This window comes from Giraffa tippelskirchi, chromosome 9 (genome assembly GCF_054371585.1).
Source record: "Giraffa tippelskirchi isolate mGirTip1 chromosome 9, T2T-mGirTip1v1.2.pri, whole genome shotgun sequence".
Classification (NCBI taxonomy): Eukaryota; Metazoa; Chordata; class Mammalia; order Artiodactyla; family Giraffidae; genus Giraffa; species Giraffa tippelskirchi.
The window spans coordinates 104,834,476-104,861,317 of NC_137283.1; the positions used below are offsets into that span (position 1 = coordinate 104,834,476).

General features: G+C 37.4%; 1 long non-coding RNA gene across 1 annotated transcript in view; it reads right to left on the reverse strand.

The window, feature by feature from the left end:
- LOC145521258 (uncharacterized) overlaps nt 1-26,842 on the reverse strand; it is a 235,651-nt gene that overhangs the window by 132,253 nt on the left and 76,556 nt on the right. The window lies entirely within an intron of this gene.

Consider the following 26,842-nt stretch of genomic DNA (forward strand, 5'->3'; position numbering starts at 1 on the left):
TCAAATAAAAGGCAAATGAGCTTTTGTTATGTTTACCCATGTTTCTGGAATTACGTTCTCCTCCACTACAACCTGCTCTTTCTGTTGAAAGAAAGATTGTGTTAATATTATACTACATGTTTCATGCAACACATTTGCCTCAGTTTCTCCATGCAGGATAGAATTTAAAGTTGTATGGGAAATGATCATGGATCCCTTCATTCATCCAACCATCCAACAAATCTTTGTTGAGTACTCTACTAGATTTTCAATCATCTTTCTTGAGTAAAACTGGACTCTTTGAGGATTTTTATAAAGTGCACCAGAATATAACTGGAAACTAGATAAAAGTTTAAAAAATGACTGACCTAAGATTTTTTTTTAAGATTGTATTAGTTATGTGAATATACATTCCAGAAGCTCTTAGCAATTACTGCTGATTAACATAATTTAACCAGAGATGATCCCTCAAACCTTTATGGCTTTGATTTCAATGGCTCTATAATTCTTGCAAAGTTGGTTAAAACTGATGATTTAGTTCATGATACAAAAGATATGTAATTGCTTATATGAATTAGTCATTAAATCTTACTTTCAAGGTGGACATGATTTTACCTTAGATTGCTCCATTACAGACAGATTAAAAAATAAAACTGAAATTAACCTCTTCAGTTGAAAAGAAACTGGAGAAAACTAATTCAAAGAGACTTATGCATCCCAATGTTCACAGCAGAACCATTTATAATAGCCAAGACATGGAAGCAACCTAAGTGTCCATGAACAGATGAATGGATAAAGATGTGATTACATATTACTCAGCCATTAAGACAGAATGACATAATGCCATTTGCAGAAACATGGATGGACCTAGATATTGTCATATTAAGTGAAGTTAAGCCAGACAAAGGCAAATAATATATGATATCATTTATATGTATAACCTAAAAAATTATACAAATGAACTTATTTACAAAATATAAATAGACCCACAGACATAGGAAACAAACTTAGGGTTACCAGAGGGGGCAGTGGTGGGTGGGAGGTAAATTAGAAGTTTGGAATTAATATACATACACTACTATGTACAAAATAAATAAACTAGGATGTACTCTATCACACAGGTAACTAAACTCGATGTCTTGCAATAACTTATAATGGAAAAAAATCTGAAAAAGAATATATATATATAAACATACACATATATAACTGAATCACTCTGCTGTATACCTAAAGCTAAGACAATACTGTTCATTAACTATACTTCAATAAAAAAGAAAGAAATTAGTTACTATTTTATTCGACTGTAGATATTACTAGTTCAATGCACACAGAATATTTACTTTACTCATATAGTCAATTACAGGAGGATCTGCATTATGGGAAAATTAAGAAAAATTAATGCTACTAGAATGCTTTACTTCTACAAATTTGTATATACTTCTAATGTTGAATAACAGTAAAATTTTTGCTTTTATATGAAATAAAAATGAATATATAGTTTCAATGGTTAATCTGCATTCCCATGCTAATTTCCCCAAACAAATTTTGTTTTCGTGAGTATCCCTTTTGAGACTGTTTTGTAGAGAGTCTTTAGGATCTAAGTATGAGAAAAATATGTGTTATCCATCAACATCTGGAAGTCTCTATAAACTACAGCTTGAATGGAGGCAAGAAAATGACCCTGGACCTAAGAAGGCCCAGCCTAATGTCACTGGAGCACTTAATACAAAAATGAGCTAGGCAAGCAGCCTCGTTTTTACAGTTCCAGTTTCTTCACCCATGAATTAGCAATAAGCATTTCTACTGTAAAGTTTCCATCTCTGAGCATCCAGTGCTGTAAAGTTTCAGCACTCACAGAGATATGACTTAGAGAACTAATTTTATCAGTAACCCAGATGGATATTAGTGATAGAAAATAAAGTATGCACGAATTCCAACTGTAAGAATGAAATAATGAACAGAATAGTGGTTAGTAAACTACTATCTTTGATAAACATGCTATTAGTATTATTATAGTTGTATAGCTATGTTTTATTACCTTGTAAAAAAGAAACATGGAAGTATTTTCAGGCTCAAAGATGATGAATATATGTGTGCATTTCATCACCATAGCAAGATACTTGTAACACAAGACATAGACGTCCCTGTCTGGTACTGGCAGGGCAACAGTAATGGAGCCTCTCTTAATGCATTTTCTGCTAAGAGCATAATACTTTCTAAAAGGTGTTCTTTCTGTACAAAATGAGATTCAAATTTATCAATCTGGGTCACAGTTTAAGATATGGACAGGGGCTGAATTATTATTAGACTGGTTTGTATACTCCAGATTAACATTTGTCTAAGAAATGTTTATTTAATTGTAGCTTTTCATTTAATCCTCTTGAAATCTGAGATTTTCATGTAAAACATCTAATAGTTTTTTCTAAATAATCATGGGTGGAAAAAGAAGTTGAACAATTTCTTTGCCCTCCCAACCCCCAAGGACATTATTTATCACTATGAAGTTTAGATGATTAAATGGTCTGGATGCTCAGAGTAAATTAATTTTCCTCTGTATCCACATCTACCTATTTTGGAAAATAATGATATTCAAAGAGATTGAGTATTAAAGCAGCAATTCATTTCAGGCTTGCCTTAAGATCTATACAATAATAGGGTTACTGCATGTTTGATGGAGTAATTCAGGGAGGATTTGATCAGACCTACCAATTATTCTTCCTTTTCTGTTACACTTTTCCTAATACCTTGGAAAGTAGATTAAAATAAAATAGGTATCATAAGATAATATATCTGCTCAAATATATGTCCTGCCCCCATACTTTTTAAATCACTGCTGCACTTTAAATAAGTATTCATTAGTTCCTCATTGCGCATTGCTCAAATCCAAATAAAAGTAAAATCAAACTTCAGAAAACAGTCTATTATTTCCTTAAAACAAAGACTGACATATATTATATTTCAGTATTTTGTACAATACTCTTTAAAGTAAAAACTCATAATACTTTGGTTATATTTCCATATATCAAAAATAAGAATAGGATCTATTTCCAATAGTCTGAAATAAAATTCAGGCAACTTGTTTTCCATACTTTCTGTTCATACCTCCTGATACTGATGGTGGGAACCAAAGCATGCAGAATTCATAGTATGAAACCATCTCTTTGAGAAATCATCTTGATGTCTCATTATAAAAATAATCTATTATAATTCTACAAAAAACACATTAAAAAAAATAAGCACTGTTCCAAGAGGTCTAAATGGAGTCAACGTAAGTAAGTATAGATAATACGAGTATTAGATAACTGGAAATACATAAAGCAAACATTCAAAGCAAATATTTGGGTATCAAAAATGTCCACAGCTTAATCCATTTTTCAATATAAATATTTAGAATTATTCAGATTAACCATTCTAAATTGAGTAGATTTTATATAGAGATCATATTTAGATATTTGGCAGCACAACGTTAAAAACTTTGGGGGTAGAAATACTAGCTCACACTTAGGATCATACTAATTTGGAAATTACAGAAATCAAAATTATAATTCATTTTGGAAGCCGAAAAAAGGACTACTATTAAATTTTGCTTTTAGGTTAAGAGACATGTTAAGAAACATTTCAGGAAAACTGAAACAAAGTAATCAAAATCTCCTTATTTGTCCTGTTCAAGTTTGATTCTTTTTTTAAAGCTTTTGTTTTCATCTGGCTACTAATATTATGTGGTGATAGCTCTGAATTAATATGGCTATAAATACCCTATAAGCTTTTTTCAATTTGTCTCCTGTGTACATACATTAATCAATAACTCATCACTGGAAAATAAGTAATTAATAAGTAATTAGTAATAAGTAAATAATGTAAATAAGTAAATAAAACTAATAAGTAAATAAATGTAAGGTTACTGGAAATGTTGTTAATGTTTTATTATTATTAACCAAATGTGAAAAACAAAATACAGATAGAACAAAAAATGTCATCTTTCTGTAGGCTAAAAATGTTCAAATCAGTATTTTATTACCAAGTTAATCCATATGTGCATTTTAGCTAGTTTCAATTAGAAGCTGAATCATAGTTTTGTTTTCTTTTTTACTGCAAAATCAATATAGATATTTAAGGAGTACTTCCCTAAATAATCACTCGCCCACAGGTAACTATGGAAGACAGACACAAATATGTTAGCTGCTTTGATGTTTTTTTGTTTTCTTTTTTGACCCTGATTTATCTTTCTATTCTTTTACTTTCTGTACCACAAGGAAAAAATATATTTGTCAGAAATCAGGAAATTCTAAGTGCAGTTCCCAAACCAAATCTATTATTTGGGACCAATGAACATTTATTGAAAGAGAGGAATGTTAGCATTTTAGACTCTTGGGAAATTCTCGCCAAAGCATACCCCCATATCACAACTGAGTCAAGTTACACTTGAATCATGCAGACTTGGGTGTGGGGTAGAGGAGGTAACAGAGGGCAGGCCTAAGGGACAGACATCCCACCAGGTGACTTGCTGGAGCCTCTTGGCCCCCTCTTTTCCTTTCCGTCACATTCATGGAGTAGTATGCCCTCACCATTTTTCACTTTTAGAATTTTGTGAGTAGATGTGTAAGACTGAGAGTGTGACCACCTCCCCAGCCTCACCTCCTTTCCTGTCTCCTTTGCTCTCCCCCTACAGCCTCACCCCGACGCTGCTCTGCTTCAACCCCGTGCTCCTGATACAATATAAAAATTCTTCTGGACTATCTCTGAGGGAGAAGAAGGATTATTTATTAAGGTCCACAAAGATTACATTGCGTCTTGCCGTGATGCAGTCTCAAGTCTCCACAATCTGGATGTATAGATACGTGCCATGTCAACAAGCCCCCTATCACTAGCAGGCTTCTAGAGATATTCATAAGAAGTAGGACAATGTTTAGTTCAAAAGGTGAACATTTTTGAGTTGAAGAGTTAACGGGGCCACATGTTTCACTTGGAAAACTACTGCTATAGTGTTTCATACTTACTAATCTGGGTTTGCATGCAGCAGAACACAAACAAATATAAAATCCTAGTATGATTTCATAAGAATTTGGGTATTTGCCACCTAGGGGTGCAACGACAAAATATACATTTGCATTATTTACAACTACCCCACAATACACACATATGCACATGCCATTATGACCTCAGATATGGCATCCATTAAATAAAATTAATATCAGGCTATTTCATCTGCTATTCACTAGTCAAATTAAAGAGGAGCATATTTACTTTTGGAACAGTGGATTAAGGGACATGTGCACGTCTGATGTCTTCTGACTTTATGTCATCAAGACATTCCTCTAAAAGAAACAGGAACAATTTTGGAAATCAAAATTTATCAGCAATCTCTGTAGGTTTCATGTGATTCATCAGGTTTGACTTTCCTGGGAGAATATCTTACAAGAGTTGCTTGAGGCCTTTACTTAATGTTTAGTATTCACTTGATGATTGTTTCTCTCTGGAGGGATTCTTACAGTCACATGCGTCATTTCATAGTTTTAAGATTCAAGGGTATCTTTCCCTTTGGTGGTAGTTTCCTCCAGTCATCTGCTTCCCTTTAAAATAGACTTTATCTGGATCTTTGCCTAACTGCCTTGGTGAAAGGCCTCTCCAAGTTCCCTGTGTCTATGACCAAGAATTGAGTAACTGTGTACTGGATGTATGTCTTACAACTTCAATTTAAATTAATTTTCATTAAGGCCAAGTCTTTAAACTATTGAGGTAGTTAAAACAATTAAGCAATGCTATTTGATAGCCATGTCTCAGCATCTTGGTTTTCAGATGATAAGATAAAATCTACCTGTTTGGGCTATTGCTCTTGCAAAAATGTACAGCCATCTGATATTCATTTTAACAGTGCATAAATCATGGCAACATTCATAAATCAAAGCAATGTTTCCCATTTCAGATTCCAAGAGCCAAGAGAGATAAGCTGATCTTAAAAGATCCAACTAAATGAGGGAAACAGATGTCAGAGACTTCGCATTTCAGTTTTTTCCTCTGTAAAAATGTTAATTTCTCCCCTTGGTCATAAGGCCCTGAGAAAGTGAAAAGCTGCATGCCATACTTTAGCATAATAAGTACCCCATCACCTAACATTAAAGTACAAAAGAGAAGAGCTAAATTCAGTGATATAGACTGAATATGTGATCAGAAGCATTACATTTCAGTGCCTTATTTGTGTAAGAGGCTAAGGATAGGGACCAACTTCACATGGGTTTCTTTTAGGAACTACTTAACTGAGTGCTTTAGAAAACAACGTATAAACACATTACTTTTAAATTAACTACATATGTTATGCCAATCAAAGATCCAATAGTAGTATGTTGAGTAAAACACTGGAGTATAAATTAGGAGATGTGGGTTCTAATCTTTACTCTTCCACACTATTAACCATGGTCCACACTCAGACAAGTCACATAAAACCTCTCTCCCATTTCTTTAGCTCTTAAATTAGGATAGGGCTTCCCTGGTGGTTCAGCTGGTAAAGAATCCACCTGCAATGCGGGAGACCTGAGTTCAATCCCTGGGTTAGGAAGATCCTCTGGAGAAGGGAAAGGCTACTCACTCCAGTATTTTAGCCTGGAGAATTCCATGGACTGTATAGTCCATGGGGTCGCAAAGAATCAGACATGACTGAGCAACTTTCACTTAAATTAGGATAATATAATTCTGTCAGCTAATTAGGATGGATGTTGTGAGACTCAAACAAGGTAAATATTTTAAAGTGTTTTGAGAACTCAAAATATGTATATTTTCAATATAAAATCCATTTTGTGGTCACCAACTGCAATTGTATAAATTGATCATTTAATTTAGTCATTCATATGTTCATTTAACAAAAATGTATTTATCCCTGCTGTTTCAAGCACAATACACAATTTAAAGTAATAATCTAGAGCTCCCTCCATAATCTAGTGAGGAAAACAGGCATACAAGTAATTGTGTTACAGTCAATAATGTAAAGCCTCAGGCCTCTGAGAATATGGATACAGAATCCATTATGGGCCTTCCTCAAAGAGGCATTTAAGATCTGGAAAGATGAGTAGGAATCTACCATGCAGAAAAGTCAGAGCTCACTTCAGAAGCTAAAAGTGAAAGCTAAGAGGGAAGAACTTCTTGGGAGAACTTGAGGGATTTCAGTGCAGTTGGGATACAGACTGAGGACTGAAAGCGTTGTTGGTCTGGGGAAGAAGAACACCGGTGGTGGTACTGGTTTAGTCACTAAGTCATGTCCAACTCTTGAAACCCCATGGACTGTAGCCCCCCAGGCTTCTCTGTCTATGGGATTCTCCAGGCAAGAATATGGTAGTGGGTTACCATTTCCTTCTTCAGGGGATCTCCTTGACCCAGGGATCAAACCTGGGTCTCCTGCATTGCAGGTGGATTCTTTACCACTGAGCCACTAGAGAAACTGGAAAGAACACTGGACACGTTGAATTTGAGGTGCTGTGGGCCAGCCAGACGGCTGTGGGCTCTAGGGGGAGAAACCTGAGTGAAATAGAGGTCTCCAGGTCCTAAAAGTAGCTGTAGCCATTATATAAGAGTAGGTGCAAAGACGCAAAAGGAGTGTACACTGGCATGCCTGGTATTTGTCAGAGAGAAGTTTTTAAACTTTCTGTTTTGAAACAATCACAGATTCAAAGGAAAGATAGTACAGAGAGGTCCTATATAGTCATTACCAAGTTTCTCCCAATGGTTATACCTTAAATAATTGCAGTAAAATATCAAAGCCTGGTAACTGACATTGGTACAATGAATGTATATAGTTCTATGTCAATTCATCACATGTGTACATTAGTGTGACCACGTCCAGAATCAGGATACAGAACTATTCCAATACCATGAAGATGCTTCATGCTTCCACTTGAGAGCCACACCCTCTCTCCATCAGTAGGTTGATCAACCAATGAACATGTATCTCTCATGGAATGGAGGTGAGCCTAGCACACACTCTGCAAGCTTGCCAGTTAGATTCATATGTTGAGATTTCTTTCCAAGAGATGGAACTAATGGTACATTGTGAGGATCTATCATATGTGATCCATCATAGGCCTCTTAAGTGAGAATACAAATGCAACAACTTGAAGAGGCTGAAATTTAAAGCCAAAATTCCAGGTTAAACTTATAAGGAAGAAATAAAAAATTAACCTCTCACTCACACACACTCATGCATTCACTCAAACCACAGTTATGAACAGTTTCTCATTTCAACAATTCTCAGGAGAGGCTGAGTGAAAGAACATTAAATCATATTAGTTCTCTTATTAGGCCTGATATCAGTAATTCTGAATAAAAATGTTCCCTTTGATCTGTCCCAATCTTAAGACTCAGCCATCAAGAGGAAATAACATGGGGCAAATCTGACCGAGCCCTTTGCTTTTACACAAATATTATACTTTATTTCCCTGATTATACTCCTGCATTTTGTATTCTTCAAAAAATAGAGTACTCATATGAAAATGTAAATCAGGCTATGACACCCCATTTTGAAAACTCTTCAGTGGCTTCCCATTGTGCTTGAAATAAAATCCATATGCTTGGATCTCCCTTCAGCAACAAAGGACTCACTTCACTAGCTGCTGGGAATGAGGCCAAGTCAACCCTCAGGCTGACTCCTCGTGGATTGCCTTGGCTGAAGAATATTGCTGCTGCTGCTGCTTTTTCCTTCTCTCAGGAGCAGCCCATGTTCAGTGCCTAAATCAATGTTACAACGTGGCTTGGGACAACTCTCAAGGGCCATCCCAGCTCCACTGCCCCCATAGGCGTGGCTGCCAGCTTTGTCAGAACTACAGCAGAGCTCATTGTCTCCCTTTGCCCCCACCTCGGGCACCCCTGTCCACCAAAGTTGGTCCTAAGAGCACTTTTCATCAATGTTCCCCATACTCATTTCTCTCTTAGAGACTGCTTTTCGGAACTCAGCTGGGGACCCTGATCACTGCCTACAGAGATCTAATACTCTGGCCCTGCCCACCTTTCCAATTCATCTCACTTCACTGCCTTTTGCTTGCTACTAGACACGATACCTTCCTATAGTTCCTTAATTGCACCTCCCCTTGAAGACCTCTGCATTTTCACTGTCCCCTGATGGAGCACCCTCCTGACTCTTTATTCAGCTAGATGTTTCTTGCTTTTTAGGCATCAGCTCTTCAAAGTTCTTTCCAGACCACTTAACTCTAATAACCCCTAGAAACTTCTCCTTCCCAAGTCACCTCTGTGCCTTTTTTTTTCTTTCATTGTATTTATAACTCTGAAATGGTCTTGACTCTCTCCTTCCTCTTGCCTAGCAGCTCCAGGAAAGCAGGGACCATGCGTGTTTCACCATTGCGCCTAGAAGGGTAGTTACCACATGATAGTGATAACAAATACCTACAAAATGAATGGAAAAACTGGAAAACTCAATGCCTCAGGAATAAATTTTATTTTAGAAGACTCTTGAGAGCCCTTGGACCCTAAGGAGATCAAACTAATCAATCTGAAAGGAAATCAACCCTGAATATTCATTGGAAGGATTGATGCTGAAGCTCCAATACTTTGGCCACCTGATGAGAAAAGCCAACTCATCGGAAAAGACCTTGATACTGGGAAAGATTGAAGGCAAAAGGAGAAGGGGATGGCAGAGGATGAGATGGTTAGATAGCATCACCAACTCAATAGACATGAGTGTGAACAAACTCCGGGAGATAGTGAAGGACAGGGAGCCTGGCATGCTGCAGTCCATAGGGTCGAAGAATCAGACACAACTTAGCAACTGAACAACAACAAAGAGGACTTTGTTTCCAATTATAAGTTTCATAAGTGGTATGAGAGCAGAGTCAGTAACACTTAACACCCACATGCCCCTTCAACACATACACACACACACCATTTCAATATTAGTCTACTGCATACAAGTCCCACAGTTTGAATGCAATATTTTAGGTGGCTAAAATTTTAATTCAACTCATTAAACTTTACTCATGTATTTACCATTCTTTTGGAGTTATTGGACTTTTTCAAAGAGCCCATAATCACTTTAAATTGAGATATTATTTGTCTTGATTGTGTTATTTATGGAGGAAAAAGTCCTTCAATAAGTAGAACCCAGTGTCCTTCCCCGGCTGTTCAGTGGTAAAGAATGTGCCTACAATGCAGGAGTCACAGGAGACTCGGGTTCCGAAGATCCCCTGGAGGAGGGCATGGCAACCCACTTCAGTTTTCTTGCCTGGAGAATCCCATGGACAGAAGAAGCCGGGGGGCTATAGTCCATAAGGTTGCAAAGAGTTGGACACAACTGAAGTGACTTAGCATGCACGCAGGTGTACTGACCTGCTTCTCTAAGGTGATTATGTAAGAAAGTGACAGACAAGCATGACCTTTTACCATGAGAGAATGTGATAACTCTGGGGAAGCAGAGGGCATGGAAGCATGCTGTAGAATAATGTGGGCATCAAACATTCACATGTGAAGTCACTTATGGAAATTACTCTTTTGATGAATCAGAGCAATCTCTGTGAGACGTTCAGATTTAAAGCAAAAAGTAGAGCCTGGCCATAAATCCTATAAAATGTACATCTTGGTACTTTCTGGAGGCCTGGACTGAAGAGCAAATACTTACCTGTCAGATGACTACAGCTGTATTTTGCCATCAGGAACCTAATAGGCAAATGCACCTTGAAGTTCCTGGGACTCATTTGTGTCCACGCATTCTTTAATCTCATGCTCTCACTTTTGTGCATACCAACACCTGGCTCTGGCAGGACACCAGAAATAATATTCAAAGCAATTCTGTGCCGTCAGTACTGAGTACAAACAGCTTGGTGATGGATATTTTACTTACATTACTCGAAGTTTGAGTTGCAAAAGGCTGAATAAATCATCCCAACCTCAATACACTAACATCCTTCAAGACAACTAATTTACTTTGCAACAGAAGCATCTTCCTGAAAGAAGGCACTTTTTGATGGAAAATAAATTCTCTCTCAGCATATGTTTCTGAAGTGTGAATGTTAATCATATAGGAACTGGGGAGAAAACATGAATATGTTTGGTAGAGATCTAGTTTTATTAATAGAGACAAATATAACTCAATTTTGGCTTTATTCTAGCTCTTGCTTGTCAATCAGTTTTCCTAACAGTGACAGGATATTGTTTTATTTTCCCAACGTTCTCACATTGATAGAGTTCTGTCCCATATACATCCTATCATATTAAAAAATACCACAAATTTTAATTCAAATTAGATTATTAAGGACTGTTACCAGAAAGATCTATTTTAAGTTAAATATCCTTTTATATACTTGCATTATGAGAAATTTTGTCCCATTCTTAGGGAAGTGCAGCTCTTTTTTAATACTAAATTGACATATGTCCATTAACAAATATTTCAGCACTTTTTATAAAAGCCATTCATTGAACAATGAGAGGCAAAAATTGACTCAATGTTTTAAGATACCAAGTATTTTAAAAAGCAAAATGGTGGTCATGCTCAAAACTTTTATAGTAATAAATAAGTCATCAAGATACATAATGCAAATGATAAGCATTTTATGGATGAAGTTCAGGTTTTTCTACCCTCTCCCTTCCCCCATTTATAAGTAGTGCCTGATGTAAATAAAAATTGCTATCCAGAGATCTTTTCCATGTATCCATCTTCTGAAGCTCAGTTTTTACTAAGTTTTACATATCAATTATGCTTCAAAGAGAGATCCTATCAGATTCAACTGATATTGAAATTAATATTTTAAGAAAAATCAATAGCATATGTGGAAAGGGGCAATGTGTATATGCAGGAAATCTTTTAAAAACTGTCATTTTCTGTTCTATATTAGATACTACAGAAATACAAATATGTGGCATAATTTTAGTCTGACAGAAAACTTGGAAGCGTGGAATGGGGTTTTGAGTTCTAGTTCTCCAGTCTGGGCTCAGTGATTCCTCAGTAGAATCTCTTGTAGTGATTCTAAGTAATTTGTGTAATGCTAGATGGGTAGAGTAAATCTCTAAATTTATTGTCCAGTGTAAAAGTGTTAGTTGCTCAGTCACGTACGACTCTTTGCATCCATGCAGACTGTTGCCCTTGAGGCTCCTCTGTCCATGGAAGTCTCCAGGCAAGAATACAGCAGTGGGTAGCCATTCTCTTCTCCAGGGGATCTTCCCAAGCCAGGGATCAAACCCATGTCTCATGCATTGCAGGCGGATTCTTTACTGTTTGAGCCACCAGGGAAGCCCTTATTGTCCAAACCAGTATAAAATGTGGCACTATAATAATTATACTGCTAGATTTTGTGAAAGCTTGGGCTGACTCAGGCATTCTGGGATGGGACAGACTCTATTGATTGGAATAAATCAGAGAATCATCAGGCCAGTTTGTTTTTTTTCTGGGCGATTAGACTGCAGTAGCTTAAAGAAGAGATATCCCTACCCATGTAGCAGATAATCAATAACTTTCAGTTAAATTAAAAAGCATTCATTTTAGGGCACTAATGGGGTCTCATGTTTAGAAGATATCAAAGATACTGTCCTGAAAAATGCTTTCTTTCCTATTTCCATCTTAGTATTAATAGCTGTTGCTGGGACATGCCCAACCCCTCAGTCTCACCAATGCTCTCCAGCTTCTCTGCAGCTGCTTTATGACAGTGACTAGCTCTGATGAATAAAACATGAGCAAATTTTATGTGTGTGATTTCTGATTGACTTAAAACTGCGTTTCCTCTTCAGTGAATGAAAAGGCAATGACCACAACAATCCTGCAAGTCATCTGCTGAAAGGAGCAAATTCATCATCAGACTGAACCTCTGAATCACCATGTGGAGCAGAGTGCCCACACATCTGAAAGGTTGACTTGAGAACCACTACATGAAATAGAGGTAACTTGTAGGTCCTTAAATGACAATATTGGTTGAATTTCTTCATTTGGCACCCTAGCCTTTAACTCCATCTCACACAGGGCAAGAAGCTACATGGATCATCTCTCTTTGATTAGAAGCAACAGACTTAAGGCCAAACAGATGAAGATGGAGATGGGAAGCTGGTTCTTGTGGAGAACATGTCTGCAGTTTTAGCAACCCAAATGTTTAATTAGTATACTGCTTTGAGTGTCAGATGGGTGAGACAAAAGATGACGTTGTATTATACAATCTCAGGAAGCACCATTCACCTCTTGTCCAGCAGAATGATGGCCCCTGGAGTTGCACACTGTACAGAGATATACAGAGGCCCAGCTCTGTCATAAGACATTTCAAATGATAGCTACAGTCACACCATTTTGTCTATCCTAATTTGTCTACTGGGAATACCAAATCAAGCTAGATCTATGGTATTTTTTTCTATTTCTTGGCTACACATAAATATTATCATTTCATTCATTCTTGTTTTTTAGCACAAATTGGTATATCCTTCAAGCTACCATCTCATTTGTCACAACTGTGCTTATTGTTCTGACTTCTAACCTCAAAGCTGCCTTCCACCTTGCTTTCTGACTGATCCTGTTACTGAGTTACTTTTTCTACCAAAAGACTCCTGAATTTTTATTTACTAAGTAAAACACCTTTTGCTTTTTGATAAATGATATTGAGGATATATAAGAATGCATGCACACAAAGTGGGAAGCAATTCTAGAGAAAGGTTTCTCCTGTTTATTCTAGAAGGGGCCTTGAGCCAATGAAGAATGAAAGCCTGATGCTTAGCCTGGGACTAAACGTCACTTGTGCTTCTAACAAGAAGTAGAAGCACTACTTAAAATTCATATTAAAATTCTATTCCTCTAGATACACTGTTGGACTGCAGCTATTAAAATAAATATAAAGAAATAAAGTAGCTGTAGCAATGGGTTTTGGTGGAAAAATAATTAAGTTTGGACTAATTTCCTACAAAACCACTATTTTTTCTGCATAACAGAAACGAGTACAGTGCTGTAAAACCTAGTTAAAAAGTCATTAGTTTAAAGTTTTAAATACATTTACTAGGCCTTACCGATTTTCCATGAAGGGTACTGCTGTACCAGTATGATTAAGAAAAAAAAGAAATACTATCACACAGAAAGTTTAAGGGATCCAGGAGATTGTAAAAACTATTACAGTGAAACAGAGAACTCCAGCTCTTCCTATATTTATTACACACACAAAAGCAGATTTGAGGAGCTCTGAAACCAAATAAACCAAACTTCCTTTCAACCACAACTAAACCAATTCCAGAATAGTAGACTGTGTTGGAAAGGTTGGCAACTAAATAGGAAATAGGAACAAAAGAAGGGCATTAGGGATCACTTCAAGTGGACATAAATCAAAGCAGCTCTGGCTGGAGCAATGCCTTTAAAGTAACGCCAGTGAGGAAATCCAACAGGAGACCTGCCAAACGGTTCTCATTTTTTTTCATCCCTCCCTTTCATGAAAAATAATAATAATAATAATAATGACTAATATCACTTTGTTTTAAGTAACTAATTCTTAAATGCCTTATGAAATTTTATCTATGCTACAGGTACAACTCCATAAAGAGCCACAAAAAAATCTCACTGGTACTCTGCTGGGAGGAAGATTTTTTTTCCTGGCTGGTGTAGAGGGTAGAGGAGGTGAAGAGGTTTTATAGATAATTAACGTCACCCTGAAACCCATCTAGAGGTCAGAAAATCACACTCATTAATTTAATCATACGCTAATTGAAGCTGCGAGCACCTACTTAAATGGATCTACTATCTCTGACTCTTCAAAAACCTCTTAAGTGAATGCCAATTCGGAGAATAAAGAAAACTTCAACACACCACAACCCTGCCAACGATGCTTGTGGGATGCTATTTTGATCATTTCTCTGCCTTTTAAGTAGAATCCAAAAGAAAATTTCCAAATAAAGAGTCTTGTTCTGAAGCTTTTATTCTCTAACTCAAACACCAAAGCAAGAATCCCAGACAACTCTCCCCCATTCTTCAAAGGCACATTCAAATGCACATAATGGGATAATGGGTCTGCCCTAGTGAAGGATTAGGGAATGCATCAAAAATTCTTTGAAAAGTACCCTAAATGGTGTAGTGAATTCTAAATCCTAATATTTGGGTTATTGGGACTTCCTGATGGAGACAAGGAAATTGTTTGGTGAGAGATGTTAATCATCAAAGGAAATACTCGGACAAGTGTCAGGAAATGCCATGGTCACAGCCAAACATACACATGCTTCTGCTATTACTTATCCTGTTAGTATGCCTATATCTTACAAATTATTTGGAAAATATAAGAACATTGAAGAAAAAAATCAAAGTACTGATACATTAAATGAATTTTTCAACTATTCAAACAGAACTTTTTTTTAGTATGTTCTTTACCGAGTGCACATATTTTCATTGTTCAACACAATGTAAATGCCATTTTGTATTTGCTAGTTCATTTAACTTTCTACCATAATTTCTACTTCTGTCAATGTTTACAATTATTAATAGACATATGATACTCAATTTTGTTATTGGAAAATGGTATATTAAATAATATCACATAATATAAGTAAACCATTTCTGTTTTCTTTATAGATATCATGAATAATACTATTATATGTATAGTTTGTAGCTTTTTTTTGCTTCTTCAGTATTATTTCCTCAGTATGCTTGCTTCAATCTCAAATTTCCATATCGAGATATTTACTTATGATTCCTTTTACAAATGCCTACATTTATTTTCTAAAGTTTTTCCCAATTACACTTCTACCAAAAATTAATAAGGGTAGCACCCTCAGAAGAATTTTTTTAACAATTATGACACTCCTAAAAATTTGACTGCTTAAATATTAAGCTATATTTTCTTTAGCTGAGATTTTAAAAAAAATTTAGGTAGACTAAACTTTTATCACACACTTTAAAATATCATTTATTTATACAAAAACAGTAAATGAAACAAAGATATTACTGGAATTATGAATATTACTTATATGGGATCACATATATTTCCTCTTTATGAATTGCTAGTTCAAATTCTCAGTTTACTTCATACTGAATATTGAATTTTATTTACAATCCAAGTGAATTATTATTACATTATAGTTATTATCCACCTTGTTAAATGAGAATATCTTTCCTAATCTGTTTTCTTTTAGGTTTTGTTGCACTGTAAATTTAGTTCTGTTAAGTTCCATTAGTGTACATAAACTTTAGATTTTCTAAATAATCTGTTAAGCTATATTTTATAAAGAATGCCTTTTAAACTTAAAAGCATTAACATCCTTTTTACGCCAAATTCTGATGCAAATTGAAATTGAAAACCACAGTAGATAAAAGGGAAAATGAAACAGAAATCTTAAAATGAGAAATGAATGCAAGCCATCAAGGGGGGGCTATTCTTATTTGTGACAGTAATCAAAAATGCAAATTTAAAGCACGGTTAGATATCCTCTGTTGCCTTCCCACAAGCTGGATATGACATGGCCGCTGAGCCTTCCACTTGCACAGTCTTCTGTCTTCTTCCTACTGCCTTCAGTTCTACCATCCAGGGACTACAGGACATCAGAGGACAGCAGTGCTCACAGCCAGAAGGGAAGACAGACAGGCTAGATATGTAACCATTTCACTCCTGACACGTGGAAACCAACATAAAACAAACCCTGCGAAATGCAAGTAACAGCCAGAAGACAAGGAGGGTGAACTCTGACAAAAAAGAATAAGGAAGCTCTGAGATGAAGACTTCATATTAGATAGAGGACTGTGCTGTGCTGAGTCATGTCCAACTCTTTGTGACCCCATGGACTATAGCCCACCAGGCTCCTCAGTCCATGGCAATTCTCCAGGCAAGAATACTGGAGTGGGTTGCCTTGCCATCTTCCAGGGATCGTCACAACTCAGGGATCAAACCCAGGTCTCCAGCACTGCAGCTGGATTCTTTACCATCTGAGCCACCAGGGAAGCCAAAAGTTTCAAAACTGAACCGGATTAAAATCTGTTCTGAGTCTCCAGATTAAGTTTGGTTTTCCCACGCCTGAAGTGAAGTGATAATCACTCAGTCATGTCTCCTTCTGAGATGGACTGTAGCCTGCCAGGCTCCACTATCCACTAAATTTTCCAGGCAAGAATACTGGAGCAGGTAGCCATTCCCTTCTGCAGGGGATCTTTCCAACCCAGAGATTGAACCCAGGTCTCCTGCATTGCAGGCATGTTCTTTACCATTTGAGCCACCAGGGAAGCCCTACACATGCCTGAGAAGGAATAAAGACTTTTCAGGAAATGTAAGTGGTTAGTAAAACAAAGCAGGTCTTACCACTCATATCTAAGTAATAACTATCAGGTGATTTCCTATATTTATATAAAATTAGCCAATATTTTATTTTTCATTGTGAATAATCGGTACTGCCATGGAGTCATGAACTCAGGACTCACGCATATGGCTGGAGAGGATGAAGCATTACCACAGTGCTACAAGCGTCCCAGGCTCCCCTCTGAGTTCCTTGGCTCCTGACCGCCTCTTCCTTCTTCTGGTAAAGGTTTATTTTTCTTCCTCTCCCAGATTTGCCATCATCTCACGCCAGCCAGCCTGTCTTCCCCACAGGGGAATTGTCCATGAACATCTCTCTCCTACCTGGAGAGAATCCCTCATGACTCCAAAATGAATAAACTCTATTTCCCCCATAAATACTTATTTTTTGGCTCACTTAGAATCACTGTCCATTCTCTTGGTGGAAGCTTCATATCTCTAATATCTTGTGGTTTGACTTTCCCTAAGCCTCAACAAAGACAAACTAACCCCAATATAATACTTCACATCTTCTCTGAAGTAACTCATTTTGGTTAATTCACAGTATTCTTGCCTAGAGAATCCTGTGGACAGAGGAGCCTGGTGGGCTGTCATCTATGGGGTCACACAGAGTCGGACACGACTGAAGCGACTTAGCAGCAGCAGCAGCAGCAGTTCCCCACGAGGTCAACACACAGGTAATTGTCTTAAATCAGCATAATTAATAAGATCCTGCCTGAGTTTCCTCCAAAAGGGTGAAATCATGTCTTTATCTTAGAAACTAAAATTTTTGTGACTTTTTAAATAATTAATCCATTCTTCAATTATAAAGATGCAGTCTCAGACAACCCATGACATAAAAACTCCATAAATAATGAAAATAGCTACTGCTTATCTTGTACAAATGAATGTATTTAGAAAACAGAAACAGATTCACTTAGAAGACAAATTTATGGTTACCAAAGGGAAAAGGTGAGGAGGAGGAATAAATTAGGAGTATGGGATTAACATATACATATTACTATATAAAAAATAGATAATCAACAAGGAACTACTGCATAGAACAGGGAACTCTACTTAATACTCTGTAATAACCTATATGGGAAAAGAATCTGAAAAAGGATATATGTATACATATAACTGAATCACTTTTCTGTATACTTGAAACTAACACCACATTGTAAATCAACCAAACTCCAATATAAAATAAAAAATTTTAAAAATAAAATTTAGAAGTAGTGATTGTTTATCTTGAATGCTCATTTTCTAAATGAGTGTTAACCAATTTTTAAACATATTTTCACATTTCACTCAGCAACAAGCTCACTGTTGTTCAGTCACTAAGCCCTGTCTGACTCTTTATGACTCCATCAGGCTGCTCTGTCCACAAGATTTCCCAGGCAAGAATACTGTAGTGGGTTGCCATTTCCTTCTCCAGGATTAACTCTTGTGTTACCATATTTCTACTTCATCAAAAAATAAATGGCTTACTTAAATATCATAACACAGACTTGTGAGTCTGTGAGGAACATGGAATTATCCATGCTATACAGATGAAGGAACTGAAGTTTCAGAAGGATTTCAAATGTTATATTACATATTCAGGACCCAGCCACATGATTGCAAAGCCCTACTGCTTTCTGTCTGCATCAAGGCCATCTTCAAAGGGAAGATCATTTATCAGGAGCTGGCCTGGTGATGATTCCTTTGAGGAATCTGTTTTGTAAATTTTTATTAGCAGTTAGCAGGACTGTCAAAGAAAGGGCAGTTCCAGGGTGCTGCCTTTATTGTGGCAGGAAAAGCTCTGGACCCACTACTGGAGGATTCCTGATGAAAAAAAAAATGATTTTGCTAACAATAGTATAGATTCCAAGCTAGAACGCAATGTGTTTAAAATCTTTCCTTGGCTGAGAATAGATCTTCTTTTAATCTGAATATGGAAAGTATGCTCAGTCTTTTCTAGAGTCTATTTCTGTTTGATAGATCATTTTTCTTTGGTAAACATAATTTCTGTTTGAAATCAGATATTTTGCTTTGCATCAGAATCTTATGTTCACATTCCTGGTTCTATGAATGCTTAAAATATTCTATGAGCAAAGAAGCAAACAATCCTAAGTAAATAATTCACTGCTCTGCTTTCAAGTACACCAGATTTTAATTAGCTGTTTGTTTGTTTGCTTGTTTGTTTATTTCTCTGCTTGCTCTTTGGAGGAGAGCCCAGTACAAACAAGGGTTAATGTAAAACCTTCAATTTTTTGTAAAAAGGAGCTTTCTTCTTTGGATCTGAATAACAACATATCTGTCCTGCAAAATAAACCACTCAACTGTCGCAGATATTTGGGAATGAATGCTTAGCTACTAATTGGCTTCAGCTGTTTTTTCTCATCATTATTTGAACTGAGAAAACAGCTGTTTTGGCAAATGGTTAAGCCCTGAGTCACATGGGCTGAAGTGATTTATGTACTTCAAGTGCTAATGGATGCCTTTTAGAGCATGGTTTTGTTTATTTGATTGTTATAGGCCATGGTTAATGAATCATGACTTTCATTAAACACAAGGGTGAACCCAATCTCATGGAGGCTCTTAATGTGGAAGGTTCATTTTCAGACCATTTTTTTAGCTTATCATCATTTGCTTGATTTTACCTCTTCAGGATAACAAGAAAACAAGGAGAAAGGAGATACAGAGTTAGGTATTTATGAAACCTGATGTGCTTGGATGTGAGCAGGAAATTGATTGTCAGAGAACACAAAAAAAGTGGGGAAAACAGAACAAAATATTTGAATTTTGAATTATTTGAGCTAACCATACTTCCTGTAGTGTTGTTCTTGTAACAAGCTCATTAATATAAAGAGCTTTGGCATTCAGTTACATTCAAAAATTAGGGCATTAATAGACCAGTGCTGACAAGAAATCCTTAAAATTATCCAAAGAATATTTTCTTACTCAAAAGTCCTCAGAAGTCACTCATAAATACTGATACTCTTCTATAATTAAAATAAGTACAGTCATCCCAATAATATTTATATTAACAATAAATACTATGACTAGATATGACCAGCTACAGTCACATTTAAAATGAATAGGAAGTTAAAGCAATTAGTGAAATAGCAAAATGTAATACCAGACTGGTACCAAACAGGAAAAGGAGTATGTCAAGGCTGTATATTGTCACCCTGCTTATTTAATTTATATGCAGAGTACATCATGAGAAATGCTAGGCTGGACGAAGCACAAGCTGGAGTCAAGATTGCTGGGAGAAATATCAATAACCTCAGATATGCAGATGACATCACCCTTACGGCAGAAAGTGAAGAAGAACTAAAGAGCCTCTTGATGAAAGTGAAAGAAGAGAGTGAAAACATTGGCTTAAAGCTCAACATTCAGAAAAACTAAGATCATGGCATCTGGTGCCATCACTTCATGGCAAATAGATAGGGAACACTGGAAACAGTAGCTGACTTTATTTTTTTTGGGGCTCCAAAATCACTGCAGATGGTGACTGCAGCCATGAAATAAAAAGACGCTTACTCCTTGGAAGGAAAGTTATGACCAACCTAGACAGCATATTAAACAGCAGACACATTCCTTTGTCAACAAAGGTCCGTCTAGTCAAGGCTATGGTTTTTCCTGTAGTCATGTATGGATGTGAGAGTTGGACTGAGCGCCGAAGAATTGATGCTTTTGAACTGTGGTGTTGGAGAAGACTCTTGAGAGTCCCTTGGACTGCAAGAAGATCCAATGAGTCCATCCTAAAGGAGATCAGTCTTGATTATTCATTGGAAAGACTGATGTTGCGAAGAGCTGACTCATTTGAAAAGACTCTGATGCTGGGAAAGATTGAGGGCAGGGGAAGAAGGGGACAATGGAGGATGAGATGTCTGGATGGCATCACCAACTCAATGGACATGAGTTTGGGTAAACTCCGGGAGCTGGTGATGGACAGGGAGGCCTGGTGTGCTGCGGTTCATGGGATCACAAAGAGTCAGACACGACTGAGTGACTGAACTGAACTGAACAGATTTTATTTTTAAAATCTGATATCTTCAAGTAGACTTAGCCCACCAGGCTACTCTGTCCACGGAATTCTCCAGGCAAAATATTGGCATGGTTAGCCCTTCCCTTCTCCAGAGGATCTTCCAGACACAGGGATCAAACCCTTGCAGGCAGAGTCTTCACTTGTGTGAGCCACCAGGGAAGCCTTAGACACCTGAGATGTCTTCAAAGACTTTCAATACGGGTTCTTCAGCCTCCTTAAGTAACTAATTCTAGCCTTTAATCCTTGACATCAGAAAATTACTATTTTCTCTAACAAAATTTTTCTGATTTTGATTAATTGAACTCTCATAGGATAATAGCATGTTATTACCGAACATAATATTAGAACTCAAATTACTCAGTTCTCTCATCCTATGATAAAGAAACAAAGCCTCTATGAGGTTAAGGGTAGGCTTAGACATAGGCTGGATGCAGCACAAGCTGGAATCAAGACTGCCGGGAGAAATATCAATAACCTCAGATATGCAGATGACACCATCCTTATGGCAGAAAGCGAAGAGGAACCAAAGAGCCTCTTGATGAAAGTGAAAGAGAAGAGTGAAAAAGCTCACTTAAAACTCAACATTTAAAAAACTAAGAACATGGCATACAGTCCCATCACTTCATGGCAAATAGATGGAGAAACAATGGAAACAGTGACAGACTTAATTTTCTTGGGCTTCAATATCACTCAGATGGTGACTCAGCCATGAAATTAAAAGACACTTGCTCCTTGGAAGAAAAGCTATGACCAACCTAGACAGCATATTAAAAAGCAGAGACATTACTTTGCCAACAAAGGTCCATATAGTCAAAGCTGTGGGTTTCCCAGTAGTCATGTATGGATGTGAGAGTTGGACCATAAAGAAAGCTGAGCGCCGAAGAATTGATGCTTTTGAACTGTGGTGTTTGAGAAGACTCCTGAGAGTCCCTTGGACTGCAAGGAGATCCAACTAGTCCATCCTAAAGGATGGACTAGTCCTGAATATTCATTGGAAGGACTGATGCTGAAGCTCAAGCTCCAGTACTTTGGCCACCTGATGCAAAGAACTGACTTATTAGAAAAGACCTTGATGCTGGGAAAGACTGAAGGCAGGAGGAGAAGGGGATAACAGAGGATGAGATGGTTGGATGGCATCACCGACTCGATGGACATGAGTTTGAGAAAGCTCTGGGTATTGCTGAAGGACAGGGAAACTTGGTGTGCTGCAGTCCATGGGGTCGCAAAGAGTCTGATATGACTGAGGGACTGAACTGAGATGTAAGCAAGTTCACTGACAATGGAATAGTCTCAACTTTTGTAGAACATTTTTAAGATTCTTGTTTTGCCTATATGCCCTGGTTCTTACTTCCCCTGTCATTGCTTTTGCCTCTGTTCTAATCCTGCCTTGGTTATAACCATGGTTGGAGTGAACTTGTATGAACATAAGATAATAGCTGGTCAGAATAAAGACCAAGAACAGCTGAAAAGTGAAGTTTTTAGAAAGAGCTGATAATTATTAACCGAGAGAACAGAATCATCAATTGGCAAGTGTGAGTGTTTTTTCTTTTGTTTGTTTTTAATATGAAAATGTTAGTGGCAAGTGTGAGCCTTGGCTGTTGAAGGGGTTGAGGACACTAAAATTATATGACAGCAGTATAAAGGCAAAGACGAAAGGAGAGAATCAATATGACCATTTTCAAGAGTAAGATGAATTTTCACTAATATCTTCATTGATGGAAAGGAATGTCAAAATGTACTTTTGAATCTCAGTGTGGTATGGTACATAGCATAGGACAGATGGTTCCCAGGGACCTGTAATGGGCCTTTACCTCTTCTCTCTCTCTGAACCAAGCTTCAGAGCAGGGTATACATTGACTAAAATAAAAATAAAACGTAAGGACAGGAAAATAATTTGCCAACTTAAAGAGAGTTTTTTCTCAGTTCCTCTAGAGCACACCTTACTTCCCTGTAGTCCTTCCTGTTCCTCTGTGCTCTTCTTTTCCTCCATTTACCCTAAATGAATATCCCAAGTGTGCCATGGCAATCAGAGTAAAAGGGTATGGACAAATATACAGATGGTACATCTTAGGGTGCTTGATGAAAAGAGCAAAGTATCTTTGTAAGCAAAGGAGGAGATACACAGTTGGAGGCTGTACGTATTGGGTCTACTGTGTTGAACAGTGTGCCCTTCCCCTCAAATTTCATGTCACTCTTGAAACTTCAGAATGTGGCTTTATTTGGAAATAGAATCTTTGCAGTTGTAATTAAGATGAGATCATACTGGACTGGGGCTTCCTCGGTGGCTCAGACAAAAAGAATATGCCTGTAATGCAGGAGACCCAGCTTCAATCCCTGGATCAGGAAGATTCTCTGGAGAAGGGAATGGCTATCCACTCCAGTATTCTTGCCGGGAGAATTCCATGGACAGAGGAGCCTGTGGGCTACAGTCCACGGGGGTCACAAAGAGTCACACACAACTGAACAACTAGCACTTCACTTCATACTAGATTAGGGTAGGCCCTAAATCCAACATGATAGTTGTCCTTATAAAAACAGAAGAGACAGAAACAGACACACAAAGAAGGAAGATGGCCATGTGAAGACAGAGGTAGGGACCAGAGTAAGATATTTACAAGCCAGGGGTGGCAAACAACCACCACAAGCCAGTAGATGCATGGATGGAGCTTCTTCTAGAGCATTCAGAGAAAGCATGCCCCTGCACCTTGATTTCAGACTTCTCGATTCCAGAACTGTGAGAGAAAAAATTTCTGTTGTGTTAAGACACTGAGTTTGTAGTACTTGTGTTGCTATAGCAGCCTTAAGAAATGAATTCACTGGGAATAGTGCTGCTGCTGCTGCTGCTAAGTCGTGTCAGTCATGTCCGACTCTGTGCGACCCCATAGACGGCAGCCCACCAGGCTCCCCCATCCCTGGGATTCTCCAGGCAAGAACACTGGAGTGGGTTGCCATTTCCTTCTTCAATGCAGGAAAGTGAAAAGTGAAAGTGAAGTCGCTCAGTCGTGTCTGACTCTTAGCGACCCCATGGACTGCAGCCTACCAGGCTCCTCTGTTCATGGGATTTTCCAGGCAAGAGTACTGGAGTGGGTCGCCAGTGCCTTCTCCATGGGAATAGTGAGGGCTGTGGAAAGATACAAAAAATTGAAAATTAAGTGTTCTAAAATTTTTACAGCAAATCAAACTTGCTATGGCATCCAACTGAGTGACTGGCAGACTTGTCTACTTGGGAAGAGTATGGTAAAGACTCTGCTAGCCAATGCAAGAACCACAGGAGACCTGGTTCTATCCCTGGCTTGAAAAGATCCTCTAGAGAAGGGAATGGATACCCACTCCAGTATTCTTGCCTGGAGAATTCCATGGACTGAGGAGTCTGGTGGGCTACAGTCTATGGGGTTGCAGAGTTGGACACAACTGAGCGACTAACACTTCACTACTTTCACTTCATAGCCTATTTCAGCTGCTCAAGGTCATGTGATAAGTCTCACGTCTCCTGAGTTGCTTCCTAATCATGAAAAATAAGATAAGTGATATGTTTTAATAAGTGATAAGTGGTAAGTTTTAATAAGTGATATTTGTCCAGCTTTATTAAGATACTACTGACACAACATAATAAATTTAAGATGTATAATCAATGTGATGATTTGATAATGTATATACTAGGAAATCATTACCACAATAAGGTTAGTTAAGACCTATATCCCCTCACATAATTACCATTTTTGTGTGTGTGGGGTGATTAATTTTTTTTTAACTGGAGTAGAGTTGATTTACAATGTTGTGTTAGTTTCAGGCATACAGCAAAGTGAAAAAGTTATATACAAACATATATCTACTCTTTTTTATATTCTTTTTCCATATAGGCCATATGCACACTACTACATATAAAACAGATAACTAATAAGGTGATTAACTTTTAAGTTCTACTCTCTGAACAACTTTCTAATATATGATACATTGTTATTCATTAGTTACCCAGCTGTACATGAGAAGGAATTCCTCTTATGGCCAGAGATCTGTATCCTTTTTTCAACATCTCCCCATTCCTCCATTCCCTATCTCCTGGCAACCAATATTCTACTCTCTAGAATTTGATTTGATTCCATATATTAAATGAGAGCATACAGTATTTGTCTTTCTCTGGCTTATGTCACTTAACAAAATGTCAAGTTCTATCCACATTATCTCAAAGGGCAGATTTCCTTTTATTCTGGCTGAACAATATACATGATTGAATAATATGTTTACTATATACATATAACATATATCACATTTTCTTTATCCAATCACCCACTGATGGGCACTTAGGTTGCTTCTATGTCTTTGAGATTATATATGATGCTGCAATGAACATCGGGTTACAGATATCTCTTTGAGATAGTGATTCACTTCCTTCTGAAATATACCCAGACCTGGGATTGCTTGATCAGACAGTAGTTGTATTTTTAATTTTTTCAACAAGTGATATTTCCCAACTATGATCCAGAGGTGAATAAAATATTTAAAATGTCAGCATTTATATATTAAACATATCATTTGCAATCACTTTATTTTAAATCAAATATATGTTTAAATTTATGACTCAAAACCATTAGATAATAATGTAAATAGAATTTCCCTAATTTACGTTTTAACTCTAACGGCTGAGACAAATTTACATTTACTTTATTTAGACAAACACCTTTTCTGGATATGGTGTAAGTGCGTAGTCAATATGTTGTGTTCAGCTCTTTGCAACCCCATGCACTGTAGCCCTCCAGCCTCCTTCTGTCCATGGAATTTGCCATGCAAGAATACTGGCGTGAGTTGCCATTTCTTCCTCCAGGGGATCTTCCCCACCAAGGGATTGAACCCATGTCTCTTTTGTCTCTAGCATTAGCAGGCAGATTCTTTGCCACTGAGCCACCTGAGAAGCCCAGATGTGGCAAGAGTCATAAATCAAATTATGATGAATTGATGATGATGAAAATTATTCAAAACAAAACAAAAAAAACTAAATGTACCACAACTTCTTTATCCATTTCATCAGCTGAGGGACATCTAGGTTGCTTCCATGTCCTAGCTCTTGTAAATAGTGCTGCAATGAACACTGGAGTACACTGTGTCTTTTTCAATTCTGGTTTCCTCAGGGTATATGCCCAGTAGTGGGATTTCTGGGTCATATGGTAGTTTTATTCCTTGTTTTTTAAGGAATCTCCATACTGCTTTCCATAGTAATTGTATCAATCTGCATTCCCACCAACACTGTAAGGAGGTTCCCTTTTTTCCACATCCTCTCCAGAATTTATTGTTTGTAGACTTTTTGATGATGACCATTCTGACCCATGTGAAATGATACCTCATTGCTGTTTTGATTTGCATTGCCAATAATGCTATGTGCAGTGCAGCAAAGGAGACACAGACATAAAGAACAGACTTTTGGACTCAGTGGGAGCAGGAGAGGGTGGGATGATTTGAGAGAACAGCATTGAAACATATACATTACCATATATAAAATAGATAACCAGTGCCAGTTTGATGTATGAAGCGGAATACCCAAAGCCTGTGTCTCTCTGTAACAACTTGGAGGGACAGGGTGGGGAGGGAGTTGGGAAGGGGTGTCAGGATGGAGAGGACACATGTATGCCTG